Source organism: Leuciscus leuciscus (assembly GCF_965113295.1).
Source record: "Leuciscus leuciscus genome assembly, chromosome: 22".
Classification (NCBI taxonomy): domain Eukaryota; kingdom Metazoa; phylum Chordata; class Actinopteri; order Cypriniformes; family Leuciscidae; genus Leuciscus; species Leuciscus leuciscus.
In genome coordinates, this window is record NC_138746.1 from 27,283,342 (window position 1) to 27,308,903 (window position 25,562).

General features: G+C 40.4%; 1 protein-coding gene across 3 annotated transcripts in view; it reads right to left on the reverse strand.

The window, feature by feature from the left end:
- The window catches only part of LOC309487005 (uncharacterized protein), a 344,782-nt gene that overhangs the window by 111,740 nt on the left and 207,480 nt on the right, over positions 1-25,562 (reverse strand). For 2 of the 3 annotated variants that reach the window (XM_082154545.1, XM_082154544.1), the window contains one exon: positions 1,405-1,459. The exons of the other annotated variant lie outside the window; for it this stretch is intronic. The gene's annotated coding sequence lies outside the window, so the exon portion shown is untranslated. Of the gene's footprint in view, positions 1-1,404; positions 1,460-25,562 lie in introns of those variants that run through there. 3 annotated transcript variants of the gene reach the window in all.

Sequence of the window (25,562 nt, forward strand, 5' to 3'; positions counted from 1 at the left end):
TTGCGATATATGCGAAGTTCGCCAAACATAACCATGATTTTGAGGCGGAGGACAAAAAGGACCATCATTGCAGCCTGTGCATATGCTTCAGTTATTGCAGGGCTGCCAAATCCCAAGAGGATTCTGACACCGACAGACAAGACAGAGAGGGTTACTTTTGATATGAAACTATTTCTCAGCTCTCAGATTCTATTACGAAGTTAAAAAAATATATACCGTTTTGGCGCTTGTAAATGTGACGTGACAGATCGCTGTAGCGCCTCAGTTCAAGCAGCACATGATTCGACAATCTCTTACTCTTTACTACTAGTAATAAACACAAATGAACAATAGGTATGTTGAAAGAAACAGTACAACTTATGAGTGGCCGTGTAAACGTGTTCAAATAAAAAACTCAAACAGAGCCATCCATCTAAAAAAGAGATTCTTTATTTCCGACCGCGCATAAGAAAGACACGGCATTAACACCTGAGGTTTCCGTTTATGGGTAGGTGTAATCAAGTAATTCTAATTACTCTAGGCTCTCGTCGATCCGCGGCAGGGGAAACATATGCCGCTGAGTCTTCGAGTTCAGTTTCCGGTAGTCTACGCATAGTCGCAGACTCCCATCGGCCTTCCTAACTAAGACCACCAGTGACGCATATGGACTTGAACTTTTCTTAATAACTCCCTTCTTAAGCAGTCCCGAAATATGCTCCCTCACCTCCTCGAATTGATTTGGAGGTATCCGTCTGTACGCTTGGGTAACAGGCATGTCATCGGTTACGGGAATCTCGTGCTTCACCCGAACAGTATACCCAAGATCCTCGTCACACACAGCAAACACATCTGCGTACTGCCTCAACAATGCTCGCAACTCAGCCTGCTGGTCCGGAGTTCCCCCCCATCTGTACCTTGTCTGAGGGACACTGCAAGTCACCTTGGGTCTCCATCATCGACCTCACACTGACTCTTTATGTACTCAGAGCTGAACCATGGCAACAGAGGCAGCAGGTACACACATTTTTTTTTATTTTCCGGCCAGTCGAACTGTAGAGCTCGCCCCAAATAGTGCCTCTTCATGTACCTTATTGAAAGCATTTCGCCAATCGGAATCTAGCATTCCCTCCAGAGCATTATTGAACTCAGCCAAGATCAGCTGTTTGCAGCGCTGAGCAATATTCATGCCGAGAATGCCTGGAGGTGAATTATCAACTTCTCCATCCTTCTGATCTTGGACTATTAAAGGAGTGATATAATGCCCTTTTCACAAGATGTAAAATAAGTCTTTGATGTCCCCAGAGTGTGTATGTGAAGTTTAAGCTCAAAATACCCCACAGATATTTTTATATAACATGTTAAAGTTGTCCATTTTTGAGGGTGAGCAAAAACTTAGCGTTTTTGTCTTGTCCCTTTAAATGCAAATGAGCTGCTGCTCCAGGCACAAAGGGCGGAGCTTCAAGAGCTTGTGTCCTTTTACCTCACACAAACATGCACTGGAAATTTCAAAAACCTTTAGCCTTTTATGTTCAAACCGAAGTCAGAAAGATGGAGAGACTCAAGAAGAAGTGACAACATGTAGACAACATTTCTGAATGGTTAGTTGGTGAATTTATGTAGCTTATGTGTAGTTATCTTCTAGTCATTGATTAGCATATTCTGTCTTGATAATTTATAAATCGCGTTCCCGGGGGTGGGTTTATGTACATTTTAGGGTTAGTGATGTCACTAACCCAGGAGGAATGTTGTGTAGTCCCTACCAGCTGTTTGTTGTAGTCCTTAAAAAGCAATTTCTTTAAAAGAAAATATCTCCCTTTGCTTTGAACTTTGAGCATTGTAACTTTGCAGATGTTGTTTATGCTCAAACAGCAACATTACACACTAAATAAAGTTATAAAAGTGAAATCATATTCAACCAACCCTTTAAGAATCCGCAGCCGGGTATTGTTACCCCCATCACCTTAATATCCAACTCCACATATCCTAAATACGGGAGGGGCAGTTTGTTAGCTGTGCATATCCCTATCTTCCCCATGTAAGCGTCCTCTGAAAAAGCTTTCTCCCAACGCGCTCACATTGCTGCCCGTATCCAAAAGACACTTAGAAGACCCCTATGCTGATTTTAACCTCGGGGCATTTGCCCACGGCACGTTCCAAGAAGCGCTCTTTAGTAAGAGAACTGCAGCTTGAGCCATGGGAAGCCCCTCTCATTGCTCGGTTCTGCGCAATGGAGGGACCACGTTTCCCAGCGCTAGTGCTTCTGCAGGGGCCACTACTTGTCCTTCATGTTTTCGCGGCGATGTGAACTGGCTGGCTATATGTCCCACACCTTCACACCTCAAGCAAATAGGCTGACCGTCTCGGGTATATCTGGGCTTAATTTTTGAGCTCTTTGGGGCCTTTCTGTGCCCAAACTGGCTCTAAAGGCTACATACCGCATTAGTTAGCTCGCCGATTGCATTTCCTTGTTGCGCCACTACTTTCACTACATCTTGCAAGACAGCGTTCAGGTCATTTGAAGAAGAAGCGGACACGCTTGTGGTTCTTGTACCCTCCTCAACACCCAGGCCCAGCAGATAGCGACTCCTAGGAATGCTTGCCCCACGGGGATGCTCTTCTGCACGCCACAACAGAGCCTCTTCTCTTATCTCAAATAGCATCACACGTGGCCAGTCTCGCACCATTTTGCGCAGTTCTCGGTGAAGTATAGAGCTTCTTCCTCCATAGCTCTATATCTCAGTTATCAAGAGTCTCAGTCTCTGCAAAGTTCAGCCACAAACACAAGTCCGATGCAACCTCCTCGTTTCAGCAGGTCCTGGCACTCTGGCTCCTTGTCCTCCCACAGCCCTTCCTGGCTCGGTGCACAGCTGTCTCTGCTGACTCTGGCCCGCAATCCTCCTTCACCACTACCGTTGTTTATCTCCCCACTTACACTAACAGCATATTCAATTTGATAAAAAAAATAAAAATTAAAAAACTCCCCACAATAGGAAACCAGCAGAAGGAACTAAGGAACTATCCCACTTCTGACACCAAAAAGATGTGGCCGTGTAAACGTGTTCACTATAAAAAAACTCAAACAGAGCCAGCCATCTAAAAAAGGGATTCTTTTTTTCCGACCGTGTATAAGTAAGACGCAGCGTTAACACCTGAGGTTTCCGTTTGTGGGTAGGTGTATGAACAAAATTTAGACAGCAAAAAAAACACACAAAAAAAAAAAACACAAAAAGGAAACACGTTCCAATAAATGTACAGAAACTTTCCCAAAAATAAACCAAAGTATACAAACTATCTGTAAGAATACTTAAATCCTGAATAAACGACGGCAGTGGCTTTTTATGCTTTCTGGATAAAGAAAAAAACACAGAAACATTATTAAAGATACATTCTCATAAGCCTCACAGACTAAGATCAGAAGTAAAGACATTTTACACTCTTCACATTACCAGTGACGCTGCAACGCATTCTCATCCTTGGGCGTCATAATACTGACGCTTTTGACATTTTGTCTACATCGAACGTACATGGCACCCTTTAGCGTCAATATGAGACGCACAGAGCTTTGTTCGGTTATGGGTAGGTTTAGGTCTAGTGTAGGGATAGGGTTAGACCGCTAGGAGGCGCCTTCTGGCCCATTTCTATCTGCGTCTCAAATTGACGCTAAAGGGTGCCATGTGCGTTCGATGTAGACGAAATGTCAAAAGCGTCAATATATGACGCCCTAGGATGAGAACGGGCTGGACATTACTATATTCATTTTCATCTCTTAAGACAGAGTATTAATAAACTTGAATGAACACAGACATCAAAAACAGTACATAGCTCTTAATCTATTTTCTTTGAGTGAATATAAACATTTACAATCAAGAATAAAATAAATAATACTCACTCTGTGAAGCTCTGCACCGCACTAGAAAACTCACACAGCTGTCAACTCACGTGTGCACTCACGTGTCCTCATTCTCCCCTCTGATATTATTTTATCAAAAGAAAAAGAAGTTTTGTTTACTTTCTCCTTAACAACACAACATGCATTACGATACAAAGATTCAAACAACACTCAGTGATCACACGGAACAATTGCTCACGCTCAATCTCCGTCACTGCAGCCTGTACGATCTCGTCACATCGAAATCTCTTGCATTCGAGAGAAATACAAAATTGTGCGATTGAACTGCTCCACAAACAGACTCAAACACCTGAATGAGGCTTTCCTCTTTTCTATCAGAAAACTGCTCTTAAAGGACAAGTTCGGTATTTTACACTTAAAGCCCTGTTTACAGATCGTATCTGATGAAATAGAACGGTTAAGATAAAAATTTGGACACATGCTCCTGTCCGGAGAATTTTTGGAATTTTCATGCACTCAATGGCCATCCTGCAGATCTTCCAGGCCGACCTTCTCCGTAAGCTGGATGAGGAAGGACCGGAAGCTATCAGCGTGCCGGACTTAAGGAGCGCCATGGATCTAGCTCTTCGCGCCACTAAGTTCGCTGCACAGGCCATAGGGCGGAACATGGCCTCTCTCACCGTTGCTGAGAGACACTTATGGCTGACGCTCTCTGAGATGCCGGACTCGGAGCGCACCGCGTTCCTCGACGCCCCCATCTCTTCTGCCGGCCTTTTTGGATCGTCCGCAGGGACGGACTGACAATTTGTGCATTCTGGAAAAGTCCAGAACGGCCGTCCAACCGAGGGCCGTCGGCACACACAGACAAAAAAAAGTCTAATAAGCAATATGAACAGCCAACAGCAGGGGCACTAATATGATCAGATCACTTATATGCTACGTGTAAAAAACAACAACTGAGGAAGAAGAGTCGGCCTATAGCCACTGACAGAAAGTTAGTTTTATAAGGCTGCGCTTTTAAATTTGCTTACCAACGTGGTGCCTGTGAGTTGCCCGCTAAACACATTCTATAAATAGCCCCAACTTGCCGTCGGGGTTCCAGACTTCGAATAAATGGTATAATTTTGCGACCTTTTCATCTAAACGTTTCAATTTGAACTTTTGCCTCTACAAAATTACCCAACTCTCTTTAATTATACGCTGTCATTTGCGTTGCGTATGAGAAACATCAAATGGCAAACGCTCAAAAAGCGGAACAAAACTTGTTTGATCTGAGCAGCGCATTATTAGCTCGGCCCAAAAACAGCGATCGCGGACAAAGCAGCTGTGCGGGCTGATCTCGATCACGCGAACATTAGGCTTACCCCTCATTTACACTGCACACGTGTGCGGTGCATTACGTCTGCGACAAGGTTTTATTCCGTCCTCCACGCGGTGCAAACTCACACCAGGAGCATTTCAGAAGCGGAGCGACTGGATGCGCGAGACCACGTGATTTGCCTGTCCGACGTGGTTTTTCTTGATTTTTGGGTTTCTACCATACAGTCTATGGTTTATTTAGCGGAGAGCCGCTTCTGGGAAGCTTCTGAAACGCGCCGCGTCGCGGCCGGTGTAAACACAAGCATTGACTAGAATGGGCGCGATCAGCTCCGGTACCCGTGTCGCAGCCGTAATGCGCCGCAGACGTGTGCGGTGTAAATGAGGGGTTACACAGAGCTGCGCGATCCACTGAGAAGCATTTAAATTCAGCGCAGAATTCTCTATCTCTATTATAAACCCACAAATGACTATGTGATTTAAGCTTGTAAAAAGCCAGATGAAACAGCGCTGATATTCTCAACATATTGACGCAAAAAAACTAACAAACAGGCGAAACATTGTTCCGAGAACAAACCAGTTAGAAGACATTTCACACCAAAACTTATGAATTAACTTTAGTAAAAGAAACTTTTTTGGCAGAAATGTGCCTGTATGCATATTAAAAATGCTGTTATATTAATATAGTCATGTATTAAATATTAGCCTAATGCAGTAATGTTTTGTTTAGAAGTTATGGCAGTTTATTTTATGTTTTTATTTTTCATTTATATTTATACTAAATGTTTGGGCTACTGTTTTTGATAACACATACAATAGGTTTATAGAAAATCAACAAAAAAATCAATAATATTTTCATAATTTTTCAGGAATTTTTTTTTTTTTGCTTGTAAGTCTGAACCAGAATATCAAGATATTTTATTATTTCCCATACGATGGTGAAAAGTAAAAAAGCTTCACCATATTATGTATAATAAATATTGGAGTATAACAAATAAAAATTCCTTTTAGATTATTTTATCCCTTGAGGTAGCCCTCGCACACAAAAAGGTTGGACCCTGGTATATAGTAACTATATGTTTTATAATTACAAGTTTGTGTAATTTGGGGTTACTGTAGCCAGTGACATTTCATTATTTGTATTTCATGGCATTGTAATTTTTTTGTTTTTATTTGAAGGCTGAGGCTTCATTAATAAACACCCCCCCAATTATCATCATTTGTTTTGAGATGTTACTTGCTGTGAATACCTTGTCTGATAGGCTACAGTATTGTGGCATAGTATCAGGACATCCTGTCTAGTGTCTGTCGCGCACGGCTTGGCGAATGGCCGGATGATGGGCCTATTTGGGAGAAAGTCCAGGGCTGTTTTTTAGCCCCAGTCCGTCCCTGATCCTCCGTCGAGGATTTCGCGGGGTGCAGAAAACGTCACAGGCCATGAAACATTTTCTGCCCAAAGCGCTCCAGCTCCGCAACAGGCCGCTCAAGACAGCCGTCTGCTCGAAGCTCCCAGCTGCAGCTGCAGCCCGCCGCCGCTTCGCAGCGTCGCCAAGCCCGAGACCCGAGACCGCGCTCTCGATCTGCTGAGATTGAGATAAAGCCCGAGGCCTCAAAGTCTTCCTAGCCCGCCTAGGAAAACGACGGTGTTCAAGTCCCGCTGCGGCCAGACTTTCACCAAAGCTCCTCGCTCGTTCAGTTCCAGAAAATGCGACTGTTCCAGTGTATTCTGCAGTAAACAAGCCGGTACCACGGCCTGCTTGCCTGCACACGGCGACCCAGATAAATCTCAAAAAGAGTGTTTTTCCTGGTATTCCGGCCACGGCCGATGGTGTTATGAGTGTAGTAAAAATGCCCACGGCCCAGTGCTCATTCCTACACACAAGCACAGCCCGCCCCACAGGGCTCGCACACATAAAATCGACTCAGGTCGATTGTACATTAAATGTAGTGAATGTGCCCACGAACACTACACACTGCATGTCTCACGGTTTCTGTAAAAGCGAAACCAACACACATACAGTCAGCTCAAGCCGACGGTGTTTTCAGTGTAGTAAATGTGCCCGCTGTCCCGCGCCCACATTCACTCACAGACATGACAAGCCCCACGGGGTTCCCCCCGCTCGCTCTCTCTCAGCAAGCCGCCATAGGAGAGTCGAGCGCGGGCAGGCTGCCCGCTGTGCGGCCCCTAGCTATTCATGCAAATGCGTGGGCAAAGCTTCCCGGGGTATCAGAATGGGTGCTGAACATTATAAAAAGAGGCTATTCGCTACAGTTCGCTCAACGTCCCCGCCGTTACGCGGCGCGAATCGAAAATACAGTAGAAAAGGAAGTAGCACATCTACTTCGAGCCGAAATTGCGAAACTGTTGAGCAAAGGGGCCATAGAGCCTTTATCTCAAGCTCAGAGCGAAGGGGGTCTATAAAGCAGATATTTTCTGGTACCGAAAAAAAACGGGGGTCTCAGACCCATTCTAGATCTAAGACAGCTGAACAAAGTGCTTTCGAAATGCCGGTTCAGAATGCTCACAACCAGGAAAATCCTCACGCAAATTCGCCAAGGGGACTGGTTTATGTCAATAGATCTGAAGGATGCGTATTTCCAAATACAAATAGCGTCACGTCACAGGCGATTTTTGAGATTCGCCTTCGAGGGCCAGGCATATCAATACACAGTCCTACAGCTTGTCCTGTCCCTAGCACCCCGTACATTTACGATGTGCACTTGCACCCCTGAAACTTCGGGGCATGCGAGTTTTGAACTACTTGGACGATTGGCTGATTCTAGCTCGATCTCACTCAGAGCTCATAGAACACAGGACCATATTACTCGAACATCTCGAGAATCTAGGTCTCAAAGTCAATTGGGCGAAGAGTTCACTGTCCCCCAGTCAGAGAATATATTTTCTGGGCACAGAACTGGACTCGCTGTCTATGACAGCACAACTATCACCACAGCGCAGACTGAACATTCAGCGCATGACGAAATCCTTCCGCCGCGGCACTATAGTCCCGCTCAGAAAGTTTCAGAAGATGCTGGGTCTCATGGCCTCAGCATCATCAGTACTCCAGTTGGGTCTGCTTCGCATGCGCCCAATGCAGTTCTGGCTAAAAGCCTGAGTACCGCGTCGAGCGTGGGCCTCAAGGTCGATCAGAAATGCGTCTCAGCTCTGAAACCTTGGAAAGCGACCGACTGGTACCGGTCAGGTGTAAACCTGGGGACTTCCTCGAGTGTGAAGGTGGTGTCTACGGACGCCTCCACCTCGGGATGGGGAGCGCTGCTCGAGGGCAGACCGTTCTTCGGCCAGTGGTCAGAGCGGGAAAAGCTTCTACACATAAACTGCCTGGAGATGATGGCAGTCGACAACGCGCTGAGGCGCTTTTGTCCCCAGATAAAAGGACACCACGTTTTGGTCCGTTCGGACAACATGTCGGTGGTGGCCTATATAAATCGCCAAGGAGGTGTCAGGTCCCAAGACGGAGCGCCTCCTGGTTTGGGCTCAGCACAATCTGCGCTCGTTGAGAGCAGTGCACGTGCCAGGCCACCGGAATTTGGGACCAGACAGACTGTCCAGAAACAATGTTCCGGCAGGAGAATGGTCTCTACACCCGCAGACAGTCCAACTGCTGTGGAAGACATTCGGCAGAGCAAAGGTAGACCTGTTTGCGTCTCAAGAAAACGCTCACTGTCCGGAGTTTTTTTCCAAGAGCAGGGATGCGCTGGCCCATGTCTGGCCCCGCTGCCCGCTCTATGCTTTTCCCCCCGTCACGCTCCTGCCTCAGGTATTAGAGCGAATCAGGGAAAAAGGATGCTCAGTGCTACTTGTAGCTCCGTTCTGGAAAAACCAGGCTTGGTTCCCAGTTCTGATGCAGATGACAAGCACTGCCCCATGGCCGATACCAGTGAGGAAGGACCTCCTCTCTCAGGCCAAGGGCTCGATCTGGCAAAGGCTCTCGCTTCGGTAAAGCGTATAGGGGACTTGCAAGCGCTCTCAGTGATCGCGACGTGCATGGAATTTGGGCAAAATGACTCGAAAGTCATACTCAAACCAAGGCACGGGTACGTTCCTAAATCCCTCAACACACCGTTTAGGGCTCAGGTCATTTCCCTGTCGGCCCTGCTGGTCTACAATGAGGAAAAGGATGCGAGCTTCCTTTGCCCGGTCAGGGCATTAACCCCCTGGGGTCGGCGGTATCGCCGGCGACACCAGCTCGCTTTTTTTTTTATCAGTTCAAAAGAGATTCATTTTGCTCTGTTGACTTTGATATTACAAACAAGTTTCATACATCAATCGATTCTGTTAAATGTGTATTATTTTTGTGTATACTCACAATAAAAACAAAGTGTTGTGCTTTTCGCCAAATAAAGAAAAATAAACACGAAGTGAGTTCTGCCTTCTCTCTGTCAGTGAAGTCCATTCTGAAACGCGTCCGAAAATGAACAATAACTCAGCGAATACTCAGTCAAACAGGCATACAGACACACAGGCATGAAGCTTGAATTCTCTTCTTTTAAATGAAGTCATTTATATAAAAAAAAATATTCTCTGTTTATGTAATCTTTATGAAGAGAGAGAGATGTCAGTCGTTCTCATCTCAGCTCATTACGTTTTAATCTGCCCCGCCCACGGAGAGCGCGCGCTATTCAAACGCAAATGACTGAGACGATCCCATACAAACTGTGAACGCCCACATATCAGCTCGAGAAAACACATCAAGTTTATTCAGATCATTGTACTTGTTTACACTGTCTCGCAGCGCTGTGAGGAATAATAATAATGGAAAATGTACCTCAGAAGTGCTGGTATTTCGAGGAGCAACGGATGGAATACTGTAGTAAGTTTTTTTTCATTCTCAAGTAAATCGCGTTTCTGTGTGTGAATGAATGATCTGCTTTTAGCAAACTATTTTGCTATACTGAGTAAAAATCGACTGAAATATGTTGAAATAAAATGTATTTGTATAAGCAACATATTAAACTGCAAATTAACATTTATATTCCTTATAATAAAAACGAAAGACCTATGTTTCAGACAAATGAAAGACAACATTTCGTTGATTAGTTTTGGATAGATTACACATTTTTACTGTAAAATATCTGCCACCTCAAATAAGCTTTTGTTTGCCAATTTTTGCTAATATGTTAAATATAGTATGTTTTGTCAATGTAGGCTATATTGAATCCTTAACTTTGAAATATGTATGATAAAATGTATACTTTAGTTTTTACAAAGAAAGATTACACTTCAATTGTTGTTGTAATTGTAACCTAATTGTAAAAAATATATATTTACAAGGTAGATGTAAACAAAATTTTAAAAGGTAAATATAAGCCTTTTCTTTAAATAATTTTTATTGTGTTTTATTATTGACAAATTTGGGGAGAGGATACATATTCCAAAACTGAAAATACAGTATGAGAATTAACTGCACAATTACTAGACATGTTTTCCTTGGATATTATACAATTTGAAAGCACAATTTGCAAAAAAAAAAAAAAAAAAAAAAAAAAAATTGACATGCTTCCAACTGTGAACCAATTTGGTAGAATATATATATATATATATATATATTGCTCTTGCATTCTTTCTTGTGGCTATAGGTGACACACCTGAATGAATGGCTCATTAAGTATGCGGGCCCCATTGTCTCCTCAGGTGTGAATCACTAAATATGCATGATGGTGTTGAATCGTTGACGCCCCTTGCGCATATTGCCTTTACAAACAAAAAGTGTTTTACAAGATTTAAATCAATGTATTGTGTTATGTGAATGATTAGGTAGGATGATTTTCACATCATTTTGAAGAAAAAACTCTAGGCAATGACACCCATTAGTCAAAAGTCTTATTGACACATATTTAGTATGTGTTTTGTGGCCTTATTTCAGAAACTTTAGTTTTTAGTTTTTTCAATAACCGGTGCATTATTCTCTCAAAAATACAAACATGTACATGCATGTTGCTCACATATTATGGTAGCCCTGTTTGTGCTAAATAGAGTGTAATTATACCTTTGCCATTAATATGTTTATAAGCAACTGAAAAAAGCACAAATGTCAGGGCATGTCAGAACATCTCAAGGACCCCAAAAACCCCTCAGACCCCAGAGTGTTAAGGACTTATGTGTCTCGATCGACTGTTTTCAACACGCTCTGGTTCGCTTCGGCGATGAAAAACCAGATTCTATCAGCCTGTCAAGCTGTATTTATAGCCCCAAGCCACGGCTGTTTCGGCGGGACATGACGAAGTAGGTGCGAAGCGCCCCCATTGGTTCTGATGTCACGAGGGGCCTCTCTCGATAGGCTGCTGCAGTTGCCGCAGGGCAGCCAATAGGCGCGCAAGCCGTCTTGCCTATGTCTGCATGCTGCCGCAACGCGTTTTACATTATTTCAAAATTAAGGATAATTTTTGGCTTCAGTATCCCGCGGAAAAGAGATTTTCCCCTAGCGTAAGATATTCCGCAGTACTCGTTCCCTCTTCTAGAGAGAACCGAGGTTACGTTAGTAACCGAGTACGTTTTCTATCGTAACACTATTCAGTTATTCTTCCTTTTTCAACTGTAAAACACATTATGTGCAAGGGTGCCCTCCAGAGGCGAGTACACTCTAAAAAGTTTAAAGGGATAGTTCGGCCAAAAATGATATTAAACCCATGATTTACTCACCCTCAAGCCGTTCGAGATGCATATGTCAATCATTTTTTCAGACGAACACATTTTCAGTTATTTTAGAAAATGTCTTAGATCTTTCAGTGGTTATAATGTCAAGTTATGGGGTCCACCTCCTTCAAGTCCCAAAAATGTGCATGCATCCTTCACAAAAGTAATCCATCCGGCTCCAGGGGGATAAACGAAGGCCTTCTGAGGGTAATCCGTGCGGTTTTGTCATAAAAATATACATATTTAAAACTTTATAAATTAAAATAATTGGCTTCAGGCAACGGTCGACGCGCATTCATGGGAGATGGATGCCGGCGTATGACGTAGTGACGTAGAACGTCATCGCTGTACTCCGGTTCAAACAGATAGGGCTGGGCCAAAAACTCAATATCCTCTTCTCTAATATCAAAATCCTCCGACATTTTCTTTTAAATACACGTTTTTTAAATCGCGGAAATCCTGAGTGGAGTTTTGTTTTGCTCTGCTCTCTGGCTGCGCTGTCGCGTTCGTGCTACGTCACGACGCTTCCTACGCTATGTCCTACGTCATACGCCGGCATCCATTTCCCTTGAACGCGCGTCGACCGTTGCCGGAAGCCAGTTATTTTCATTTATAAAGTTTTACATATGTATATTTTTACGACAAAATCGCACGGATTACCCTCAGAAGGCCTTCGTTTATCCCCCTGGAGCCGGATGGATTACTTTTGTGAAGGATGCATGCACATTTTTGGGACTTGAAGGAGGTGGACCCCATAACTTGACATTACAACCACTGAAAGATCTAAGACATTTTATAATATAACTGAAAATGTTTTCGTCTGAAAAATGATTGACATATGCATCTCGAACGGCTTGAGGGTGAGTAAATCATGGGTTTAATATCATTTTTGGCCGAACTATCCCTTTAACTATGATTTACTACATTTTTTGGGTGAAACATTTTTACACAAAAAAAAATTTAGTAAATTTTAAAGCTGTGAAATCAATGAAATATACTGTATGAATTGAGTAAATGCAAGTAAAAAAATGACGAACTCGTGCTCTGCGGGTGAACTTCTAACTTCAGACCGTCGTCCTGCGTTTCACTCATAGCCGAAAGATACTGCGAGTGACTGACTCTATAACCTGCCAATAAACAAACAGTGCACAGTTCTGAGGACATTTTATCATTCAAATGAATTATATTCATTATCATTATGAATAAAGTCGTGTGTTTTTTGCAAGTTGTTTCAATCACGCGAAAAGGCAGGAGCGACTCTCATTTAGGTGTCACATTACGCCTCTGTATGTTGTTTTGCATTAAATAAAATTATTTAAAGCACAGTAATGATTTTATAGATAAAATAAAACATACACAAACCTGAATTTCACAGAGGAAATTCACCAATTCTGCGATGCTGAGAAGAGAAGAGGAGAACAGTTCTGGACTGGAGAGAGTTCAAACAGCCTCACTCAACTGTTGAGTCGTCAGGGTGGGGGAGGGGTGCATTGTTTTAATTGAGTAAACTTACACAATTTCTCAAGAGTGTGTTAAATATATTAATAATATTGATTTGAATTAAGTAATATTTTTGTTTCTTGAAACAGATCAGTTTAATTCTCCATTCTCAAATATTTTGATAGAAATTTCACAAATATATTAAGTGTATTATAAATAAATAATTGGTTTGTCAAATACTAAATTCTTTTAGTGAATTTAAAAAAAAATATAACTGTAAATTCTAGATAAAATGAACTGTTAGATTTTTTGTCAATTATTTTGGTATGTTTAACTCAAACAATCAAGTAAACGATATTCAGCGATTTTATTAAGTTAATAAAGTTAAATATTACTGTAATATTTACTAAGCCACATAATTATTTTTTAGAGTGTAGGCACGACTACAGTCTATTTTTGAAATCTCGAAATATCCGAATGCATGCGTTTTTTTTCCTATTTACACGGTCATAGAACACATCCGATCTGTGTCACATATAAGCAAAAAATCGGAATTGAGTCACAATGACAGTGTAAACAAGGCCCTAGGACTCTCCCCTGTGAAGGCCTCATCGACACGATAGCCAGTGGCACAGGTCCTCAACAAACTTGTCTCTATACTGGCGTGATGAATCCGATCTTCAAACAGATGGAACTGGATTAAATATTTGGAATGTTTCAATCCCAATCTGACTTCTGACCTGTAATGCTGCCTGAATCATAATTATGCATTGTTCATTTGTTGGCCAGGAGAACTGGCCCCCTGAAGTTTCTCCCAAGTTTTTTTACTTCTCCATTCTGTCACCTGATGGAATTTAGGTTCCTCGCCTCTGGCTTGCTTAGGCCACATCCACACGAAGCCAGAGCTTTCCCTATCCGATATTTTTTTTTCCCCGTTCAAAAAGAAAATTCCGTAAACACGGCGTCGTCTCAAGAAATATCTGCGTACACACGAAACCACTGAAACCGACTCAAAACGATGTAGTATACATGCCAGACCAGTATGTGGCGCTGTAATTCTGCCACAGACATACACTAAAAATGGAGAAGAAGACTTAAAGCATGCGCATAAACCTTGCGGCTGTATACAACAATAATATTAGGCACAGTAGCTTCTTTTTTTCTTTTCTTTTTTCTTTTTTAATCAAGAACTTTGTTGAACAATATGAAAAACCATAAATGTAGTTGCTGTGACTTAACGGTGTCTGACTAGTTGACACTTGGTGTGATGACATCATCGTTTCACAAAATGTACGGATTGGCCGTACACACAAAAACGCAAGGGCGGCGTTTTCAGATTTATCCACCTTGGGACCCGGTTTAAAAAAATAGCGGTTTCAGTCTCCGAAAACGCCGGATCCGTGTGGACGAAACGCCGATATGATAAAATATTTATACGTATACAGCGAAACGCGTCTCCGTGTGGACGGGCCCTTAGTATTCAACAATATTACTGATCTGCCTGAACTTACTTAAGCTGGACAATTACACTATTTTCTTCTAGAGCTGCTGTACAGCCAAAACAAACATTGTTGCATTATTTTCCTAATATCACTTTAAAGCTGCTTTGAAACAAATTGCATTGTAAAAAGCACTAGGTGACTTGACTTAACTTATGGACAGCACCCCCAATAATCCTTATGCCAGCATATCTGTTTACATCTCTCGATCCCATATAAGAGGTAGTATACTTACGGCCCCCGCCCTTTAGACTCTTTATTTCTGTACAACCAGAGTGGGGATGTCACTGATATCGCTGGCTTAATATTTAGCCATTGTGCACTCAGGACTAGAGAACTTAGGGAGTAACAGGAAATGGTATAGACACAGAAGCTGCTGGGTTCTGTTGAGTTGGACAAATTTGAGATGGAGTCTATAAAGTTACTGGTGAGAAGGCAGGGCCCTAAGAGTGATGGTAAGTTTTAGGTTGTTTATGTCATGTTTAGTAGACATGTGGCAAGCATGCATGCATAGCTGATAACAGAATGGATTATAGTGCTTCTCTTGTGATGATTTGTAATGGCAGAATAACATTCTCTATTTAACTGTCTAGTTCCCATACAATCCACCAAAATAACAAGTTAAACACATTTCATGACAGATAGACTAGAAATATCATTGGGTTAGTAAAATGCCATTGGATAGCCAAAGGTCTATTCACACCAAATGTGAAATGAAAATGTGGAACAAATCACTATTCTGTGTTGAGGAAGCGTTATATTTTTATTTGACTTCATGCGTAAATGAACCATAGCAACCTTGGATAATCATATTTGGAGATTATTAATAAATAGGGATGTGCACGATCAGTACTCGAGTATTCGAAGACAATGACGATGCATCATGAAAACGATGATTGCCGTGCCTTTTAAATATATATATATACACAGTGCAACCACTGGTGGAAAGTGCTATGTCTATGTTCATGGTTTTGAGTTTCATGCCATGCCATGCCTTTGTTTTATGTTTGATCTTGTTTTTGGATATTAAATAAACTGCACTTGGGTTCTGCAACTTGCCTCCAGTGGACTCCAGAATTTTTACATTTTTTCTATAACAGTTTAGTGGCATTAAATTGTAATGCTTATGAGTTAAAGGATTTTTTTGTAATACAGGTATGTCATAATTATTCAACCCCTATTCAACACTGCTGTTTTTAAGTCACTTAGTTGTATGGTATAGTACAAAATTGTGTTAAAACACAATTAAGCCTTTGGAAACTCTAACAAAACTGAATTAGCTTGATTTAAGCAGTCTATTGTATAAAGTGCTATATAAATGTGACTACTGGAGTGACAAATTGCAGAGCTTGTGCAAACATATCAACCTAACATATTTTATGACGTGACAAAAACAAACATCAGAAGCAAATTAACACATTTGCACTTTGTCAAAATGCTCTCATGGAACATACACAGAATGAAAGCTAAAAGATCATTATCTATCCCTCGTGCCATTTTGGTGAGCAGTTATGTGCTTCTTATCGCAGTTATTATCTCCACTATGGTTTAACACTTCAAGTTTATTTCATATCAGAAAGCATTTCCTCTGAACAAGCATTTTACACCTCAACTACAGTGTGCAGTTGATCTTAGAGTTTAGTTTTAAAGAATTAAGCAGGTGGTTGATTCTACATGACTGCTTACTATATGCAAAAGGATGCATTTAAAAACAATAATATAAAAAAGTACATCTGGGTCATTTACTCATTTGCATTAGTATTAAAATGGCCTTGTACCAAATATCACTCATAGCCAAGTGAGTCTTGCTATCAACATAAGCAGCTGAATTCTTAGGCAGTATGTATCCCAACCAAAGCAAAACCTGGCACAGCAATTAACAAGGAAAATGGCGCTTCATGACAAAAAGGTATGAAGAGCATAGAATAGTATGTCATTAACAAATATTAATATTATTACAATTATTATATTTTTAAATAGATTGAAGTCTTTTTATTAAAGCTGCACAACGCAGGATTTTTTCCCCCCCAAAAAAGTATAGTTTCGTAGAAAAATTACTGAGTCTACTGAGACATTGTCCTCTCCCTGCATTTTCTTATTCTATTCTTCTTTTGCTGTGTTCGGGATGTTTCTGGGCTGCAACCTTTGGCCAGTGGGTGTTTTGTCTGTGTCTGTATACTGTGTATACTGCGTCAGATGAATACTCTGTAAAAAACTGTGGTGATTTTAACGGTAAATGTACAAATGCTACAGTGAACAATTAATTGGTTAAAGGGCTGGTATAATGCCTTTTTCACAAGATGTAAAATAAGTCTCTGATGTCCCCAGAGTGTGTATATGAAGTCTTAGCTCAAAATACCCCGCATATATTTTTATATAGCATGTTAAAATTGTCCCTTTTTGAGGGTGAGCAGAAACATACCGTTTTTGTGTCTATCCCTTTAAAGTCGACATGAAATCAAAATTTACCCTATTTACTTTGTTAGCGCATATTACTAGTCTTGTGGTGAACAATTAATCCGTGCAAGTTAATACACAGAAAAAAATTGTTTGCCGTGGTAATCTTTAATCAAAGTCTGAAAAGTTACTTCCGGTCTGAAATGGCATTCCTTTTCTGATGACGTAGGCTTGACGGCTTGGGTTGAAAAAACGCTTAACCGCTCCCCTCAAACCGTTAGTCTGCTATGAGCAGAGATGGAGAGGAGGAGCACTCCTGTACTTTACTTTACTTCCTTTTACTTTAGTAAAACTCTGCCCTCTGTTCAATATTCCGTTTCACTTGGAAATACGTCACAACACTGGAGAAAAGATGGAGAGACACAATAAGAAGTGACAACATGTAGAATGGAACAGGACATTTCTGAATGGTTAGCTGGTGAATTTATGTACCTTATGTGTACTTATCTTCTAGTCATTGATTAGCATATTCTGTCATGATAATCTATAAATCACGTTCCCGGGGGAGGGGTTTATGTAAATTTTAGGGTTAGTGATGTCACTAACCCGGGAGGAATGTCCTGTAGTCCCTACCAGCCGTTTGTTGTAGTCCTTAAAAAGCTATTTCTGTTAAAGAAAAAATCTCCCTTTGCTTTGAACTTTGAGCATTGTAACTTTGCAAATGTTGTTTATGCTTAAACAGCAACATTACACACTAACTAAAGTTAGAAAAGTGAAATCATAATCAACCACCCCTTTAACAGAAATTTTCCATACTATATATGGTGAATAGGGGTAATAGGCCGAACCGTACATTTAAAGTAATTAATAATTAAAAAATACCTTTAAATGTACAGTTTTTGAATGTGAAAAAGAACAAGTCGCTGTATAATTTACAGTGAGAAACCATAATTGAAACCAATATTGTCCAGCTAAAGTTAGTTTTGATCGATTCACTTCCGTTGCAAAGACCATTAGTTATTAACCCTCTGAGGTCTGAGCTGTTTTCTGGGCCATGGAGGTGTTCTGACATGCTCTGACATTTGTGTTTTTTTCTGTTACTAGTGACATTTTCATGGCTAAAGTCTGATTACACTGTGTTCAGCACAAACTCTGCTACAATTGTATGACATAGCCTAGAATATTTGCTCCAAAACTATGTGAAAATCACCCTGACTGCTCATTCAGATAAGACAATATATTGATTTAAAATTTCTAAGACGTGTTTTGTGTGACAAAGCCATATGCGAAAAGGCGTGATCATCTCATGAATATGTAAGGTTTTAACACCTGAGAAAGACAAAGACACTCCCCTAACTGCCCTATTAGGAGCGATCAGGCCCTGTCATTCAAAGCAACCTTGCACAAAGAATGAGGAGATTTAAAAAAGAATGGCTTTTAGATTGTTTGGATTTATTTACAGCACAACACAATCCAAAAATACAAATGACAAAAGAGCACATTGAAAACAACGATCCAAAGACAGAGACCTTTGTGCCATTCCTAAAAACATTGTACATACCTTTAATTTCCAAGGTGTTTGATTTTCACTTTACCATGTTCATGTACAGAGACTCATGTGAATGTTGAAGTCAGCAGGACTCAGTTGCATCTGGTCCCTGAAAGAAAAAAAAAAAGAAAAAACTGTGAACATAATGATATCAAGAGAAACTATAGGGCTGCACGATTTTGGGAATAGATTTTAGATTTTTCTGGTTAAAATTTCTTTTTAAAATTCACAGAATACACACACACACACACGTTTCCAACAATATATAATGAACACCAGGTTTGTTGTGCCTTGTAGGCATAGGCTACGCAGTGCTGCATAAAATAATAATAACAATAAATTAAATCTTCCAAAAGATTTCAAGAACAACTACGCTAGAGAAAAATATATTGATTATCATATGTTACTTCAAATGTTTCCATTCGTTATGATGATATGAAATGAGATAATAGTAAAAACATAAAGCCTAATGTTTGGTGCATTTTTCCTTTCAAACGCAATCGCGCTCCAAAATATGATACATTAAAACCCACAGCGCGCTCCAAAATATGATACTCAAACCCACAGCGCGCTCCAAAATATGATACATTCAAACGCCATCGCGCTCCAAAATATTAAACATTATGGTTATACATATATATGTTTGAGCAGATATTCACAAACAGTATTTATCAGGAAACACGGGGCTAAATAGTATAATATTCACCATATACAGTCAGGCGCGCTGGAAGCTGTTTCATGTGAGGGGGGCTGGGGGCTGGGTTGGAAAATATGTGACGTCATTATGTTGTGGCTGACAACAAGACAAAATTTCTCTGTACTGTATATGTGTTGTAGCCATTAAAGAAAACATTTAGTTTCATATTTATGTTTAAATATTATAGGCTAATGTTATTTTTCAATTTAATCAATGTTGATTATGAAAGTGAGCATATGCAGCATGAGAAAGATAAAGATACATCATGAGATGTGAAATATGACTGAAGACATGGAGTGGGTAAGACATGATTTTGACCACTTCATTCAGTTTTGTTTTGTAGAAAGACAATTTTTAAAAGATTTTCGTTTTGTATAAATTGTATCTTAATTTTGATCAATGTTTTATCAACCATTTTCCTGTAATTAAATATTAAGAAGCAAATATATAGCAGACAATGTAATGATCATCTGGCATCATCACTTGCATTGCACGTGAACTGGAGGGCGCCGAAACTCAGCTTGTGCATCACAGATTTGAGAAATATAGGCTATCTATTATAGAAAGCGTAAAATGTCTACTTTTAAACGAAACTATTCAAAACGAAAAGAAATAGGCTACTCTCTGATGTAATTCATATGAAATGTGCATTTCACATGTATTTCTCTCTGGCGTTCATGCCAAGTCCGCATCTCCAAATTCATCTTTGCAGCGACACAGAATTAACACCAGTTTATTAAAAAACAATTAAATGTCTCCTTGCTATTTTTGACACATTCATACTTTTGCTGGTTCGTTGTGGCAATCTTTATGCTTGCGGCCGTGCGCTTGAGTGCGGCTATATATGTACACGCTCATTATCCTGTATATGTAATAAAATTAATATAAAGGGGCGATTTGTCCACTAATGGCTTAAATGAACAACTACTAGTCGACTCGGAAAAAACTTTAGTCGGAGGCAGCCCTTACTCCACATATTTTCGAACCAGCAGGGCATTCTGGGTTGAGCGAGCGACCCTGAGCGGAATGAGCGAGCGGAGCGGAATATTCAGAAATGCGCTCTACGCTCACGAGCTCTGATCGGAACAAAGCATGACAAATTCAAACTTTATCTCATTTTCTCCATAGCTTGAACACTCACTACATTAGGCATAATAGAGTTAGTTAACGCTGTCCATTTATTTATTTTTATTTCACGTTTTTAAAGTACAATATTATGTTAGTCCACAGCCCCCCACTTGGGGGTGCTGATGCTATGACGAGGGGGCTGCAGCCCCCGCAGCACCCCCCTTCCCGCGCTACTGTATACAGTATCTAGCAACAGTTCAACTGCAATGTGAAGTTTATGCAACAATACCATAAACTAATAAGTAAGAATTTCTTACCTTACATCTTTCTTGTCTTCAAATCGCGTTCTTCTTCTTCTGGGGGTAAATCCAATGTAAGCTCAGACGTGTCTTCCAAACTCGACGAAAAGCAGAGACTTGTGAAGTGTTTTGGTGTTTTGTGTTTGAGGTAACGAGGGCGTTCGCGTTCCATGTGGAGATTTGCATGTGAATCTCTTTTGCGCGAGTGGGCGTGTCGAATTAAAAACTAATTAGCAAGCGTTTGAGATACTGGACATCCTGTTGGTTTTATACAAATTACTTAAACAGAGAATATTTGTTTTCAGTTTGAATCCGATCATTTAAAAGTACACACTTAAATGTTTATAAAGGTAAATGGCTCATAAATGTGTGAGAAGTATTCGTTGAGTTTTGTTTCAGTTTATAGACGTGCTCAAGAAAAAAAAGTTCACCGCGACGGAGAGGCAGAACGCACACCCTGTTTATTTTCTTTATTTTACAAAAGCACAATGTTTTGATTTGATTGTAAGTGGACACATACAAAAGTAGAAATATCACAGATTATTTTTTTATATTTTTTTTTTCTGTATAACCATAAATGACGGAGTAATTTAAGTTTATGTTGCTGCTATGTGAAAAAAATCCAGCAAAACGCGGGGGCGCGTTTCTCGACCTCAGAGGGTTAACTTAGGGGGCGCTTACACGACACCGTTCTGACATAAAACCCTTAACGTGGCCCGCTCATTTGCAGAATTATTTATCGCTTCCGAGTAGCCATGTGAACCGGAACTAGTTTGACAACGTTTTATCTGTACAGAGGTAAAGGGAAGGAGAAGGGGCCTTCACAGGGGAGAGACTAGTTGACACTACAGGACTGCGTTGTCGTCGTGTCCAGGGGCAGGTCCTTCATCAGATCTGGATACGGCCTGGATCCGGCAGACTGCGGTAAACCTCGGGATAAACAGAGAGACTAATATTAGCGTAGACGCCATTCTTCTTATGATGTAACAAGTACATCAGGATTTATGGGGAGTGTTCCCGGTTCCGACTGACCTAATCTATGCAGCGTAACATTGAATTATAGAAGTTTATAATGTGTTATGTGTATGCTAGGTCAAAGAGGTGTGTTTTTAGTCTAGATTTGAACTGACGGAGTGTGTCTGCTTCCCGGACAATGTTAGGAAGACTGTTCCAGGATTTTGGTTCCAAATAGGAAAAGGATCTACCGCACGCAGTCGATTTTGATATTCTAGGTATTATCAACTGGCCGGAATTTTAAGGACTATAATGTGTTAAGAGCTCGCTCAAGTACTGGGGAGCTAAACCATTTAGTGCTTTGTAAGTAATCAGCAAAATTAAAAAATGTATACGATGTTTAATAGGGAGCCAATGCAGTGTCGATAGAACCGGGCTAATATGGTCATACTTCCTGGTTCTAGTAAGAACTCTAGCTGCTGCGTTTTGGACCAGCTGTAGTTTATTTATTAATAAGCGTTACCCATAAGAGCATTACAATAATCTAGCCTTGATGTCATGAAGGCATTAACTAATTGTTCCGCATTTGTCATTGAGAGCATATGACGTAATTTAGATATATTTTTAAGATGGAAGAATGCGGTTTTACAGATACTAGAAACGTGACTTTCAAATGAAAGATTGGTATCAAAGAGCACACCCAGGTTCCTAACCGACAACGAAGGTTTGACAGAGCAGCCATCAAGTGTTAGAAAGTATTGTAGGTTATTACGTGAGGAAGTTTTTTGTCCAAAAATTTGAATCTCTGTTTTTTCAGAGTTAAGTAGTAGGAAATTACTAGTCATCCAGTTTTTTATATCAGCTATGCATTCCGTTAATTTTGTGAATTGGTAAGTTTCGTCAGGGCGTGAAGAAATATAGAGCTGAGTATCATCGGCATAACAGTGAAAACTAATCCCATGCTTCCCAATGATATCTCCCAAGGGCAGCATGTACAGAGTGAACAGCAATGGTCCTAGTACTGAGCCTTGTGGTACTCCATACTGAACTTGTGATCGATAAGACATCTCTTCATTTACTGCTACAAACTGATAACAGTCAGATAAGTGTGATTTAAACCATGCTAATGCAATTCCACTAATGCCAACATATATTTTAGTCTATTTAAAAGAATGTTGTGGTCAATAGTATCAAATGCAGCACTAAGATCGAGTAACACTAATAGAGAGATACAACCACGATCGGATGATAAGAGCAAATAATTTGTGACTCTAATGAGAGCTGTCTCAGTACTATGGTACAGTCTAAATCCTGACTGGAAATCCTCGCAGATACCATTTCTTTCTAAAAAGTAACATAGTTGTGAGGATACTGGCTTTTCTAGTATCTTTGACAGAAAAGGTAGATTCGAGATCGGCCTGTAATTGACTAAGTCTGTAAGATCAAGTTGCGTTTTTATAACAAGCGGTTTAATCATAGCCAGTTTAAAAGTTTTAGGTACGTATCCTAATGACAAAGATGAATTAATGATATTAAGAAGAGGATCTATGAACTCTGGAAGCATCTCTTTCAATAGCTTAGTCGGAATAGGGTCTAAGATACATGTTGTCGATTTAGATGATTTAACGAGTTTAGAAAATTCTTCCTCTCCTATAGCAATGAAAGAATTAAATTTTTCCTCAGGGAAACTACAATGCACTGTCTGATGCGATACTGTAGTAGATGGTTGTATAGTTATTATTTTCTCCCTGATATTATCAATCTTGTAAGTAAAGAAGTGCATAAAGTCATTACTGCTGTGCTGCTTGGAAATGTCTGGGGTTGAAGCTTTATTTTTTGTTAATTTAGCCACTGTTTCAAATAAATACCTATGGTTTTGTTTATTTTCTTCTAATAGGGTTGAAAAATAAGCAGATCTAGCTGTTTTTAAGGCCTCTCTTTACGCAATTGTGCTCTCTTTCCATGAAATGCGAAAAAACTTCCAGTTGCGCTCCATTTTTTTTCAAGATGGTGTTTAATGTTTGTGTGAATGACTGTGCACCTTCTACATATTAGTATTGACCTTCTCAGCTTGTGGAAAAGCTGCTTGTGATGGGCTTAGACTCATCATGCGACTCTCATCACCACCATGTTTGGTGGTTGTCAGTTTATTATAAAGGTACATAACAGATATTAGTTCTTCAATAGATTGGTAAATTAACATTATATCAGTTAATGAAATACGGTATTTTACTGTAAATATAAAGGGACAATTTGTAAGATTTTTGGCTTACACTTTATTTTAAAGGGCACCTATTATGCCCCTTTTTACAAGATGTAATATTGGTCTTGGGTGTCCCCAGAATGCATTTGTGAAGTTTCAGCACAAAATACCCCACAGTTAATTTATTATAACCATTTGAAAATGTCATTTTTGGGGCCTGTTTTAAAAAGAGCTGTTTTGGAGTGTACCACCTTAAATGTTAATGAGCTGCATATCCCCGCCCTGCTGCTGGACCCAGATGATGAAGAGACACGAATGAGAATGGACTAAACGTCTCGGAATGGTTATTTGATACATTTATGTAAAGTTTTAATCGCGTCCCTTTTGCAATTATGGATGTGCAACACACACACACACACACACACACACACACACACACACACACACACACGAACTGTGATAACGTTCGCGCAATTTTTTGAAACTACACACACACACACACACACACACACACACACACACACACACACACACTCGAGTCCCATTCAAAATATTTCATGATTGTTACTGTATGTTAATATTTCTTTAAATTGTTGTTTGATTGAAACGTCCAATGATTGCTGACTTTCTTGTGCGCAACTGCGCATGACTTGAGACTAACGTTCGCGTAATAATTGTAATAAAATGACCTTTACACCACCTACTATATGGCCTTTTTACCATTACAGTGTACATGATTCCATGGTATATATGATTTACTGTTTGAGTATGGTGCCAGTTTTATTGTTACCACCAAATATTTTACATATTCTTGAAGATATCTTTAGGTCTGGTTTTTAGACCCAACCTTAGGTTATCCAACCTCTCTGGTCTCGGTCTCGACTCGACTCGGACTCGACTCTCTCTGGTCTCGGTCTCGACTCAGACTCGACTCTCTTTGGTCTCGGTCTCGACTCGGACTCGACCCTCTCTGGTCTCGGTCTCGACTCGGAATCGAGTGAGCTGGTCTCGACTACAACACTGCTTACATCCCACAACAGAACACCTAAGTTACACTTCTTATGAGACATTAGACACCGGCTGTCGTTGAAACAATGGAGGATGCAGATCACCGAGGGCGGGGTCTATGCCAAAACCAGACTGTCAATCAAACCGTGTCGTTCTACGTCACAGTGAGGGAAATCTAGAACAGGGCGTTCTGAGACAGTGCTTGTGATTTATTGAGATAGTAAAAAAAACTACTGGGTGGATTTTTATCATTCTAGGGTGGTTTTGCTCACACACTGCCAACACACATTTATGTTCAAACACCATGTAAAAGTGAATTTTGCATAATAGGTGCCCTTTAAGGTGTCATTGTTACAGTGTAATTACATATTTAAGTACTGAGTAATATTAAGCAACTACATGTACTTACTATAGGGTTAGGGTAGGATTAAGATTTGATTGAGGGTTAGTTGCATGTAATTATGAATGAATGAATGAATGAATGAGGCATTTATATAGCGCTTTCATATGTACTACTGTACACCCAAAGCGCTTTACAATCATATCAGGGGATCTCTCCTCAACCACCACCAGCATAATTGCATACCACCACTATGCATAATTTACTGTTTTTAATATGGTGAGTACATCATGTAACGTATGTAACA